A 752-nucleotide genomic window follows, 5' to 3' on the forward strand; every position below is an offset into this window, starting at 1 on the left:
TTAAGGTAAATTTATTGATAATGTTTTGCTTTTGTTAACTTACCTTGTTTGATATTAGTTTCTATTTTATTTTAAATAATTTTATTGAATTTATTAATCCTAATGAAAATATAATGAATTGTTTCTCACTGATTTATATTCTTGGCTTATATATAATGTATGTTAATATGAATATTTCCAAAGGCATATAGCCTAAATTTGAAAATCATGAGTTAAATTTATAGTTATAATTGTTTGAATTGTTGCATTTTAAAATTAATGATTATTTTAGTTAATTTATGTTAAATTTCGTAATTATGAATATATATATATATATATATATATATATTAGGTTAATATATGTATAATATTTGTACTTTCATTAGTTTTTCTTATTCGATATTTATTTTTATTATGAAACAAATAGTTCTTTGGAAACATTTGCATTTTCGAAATAATAAATTAAAAATCTGATTTGTCATATTATGATTGGTCGTTTAACATCCTACGTAGACGTCTTCAATGGCTTATAGCCTCAACTTTTATATAGTATAGATTTAGATATTATTAAAGAAAACACATTTGATATTGATTTATAATTTATTTTAAAAATACCCTTTTTGAAATTTTATTTTGAAGAGTATATTTTATTTTGTGTTCTTGGAAGGAAAAATATTGTACTTTATATTTTATATTATTTTTGGATAATTTATTTGTTAAATTAATAAATATTTAATATATATATATATATATATATATATATATATATATAT

This window comes from Brassica oleracea, chromosome C8 (genome assembly GCF_000695525.1).
Source record: "Brassica oleracea var. oleracea cultivar TO1000 chromosome C8, BOL, whole genome shotgun sequence".
Classification (NCBI taxonomy): Eukaryota; Viridiplantae; Streptophyta; class Magnoliopsida; order Brassicales; family Brassicaceae; genus Brassica; species Brassica oleracea.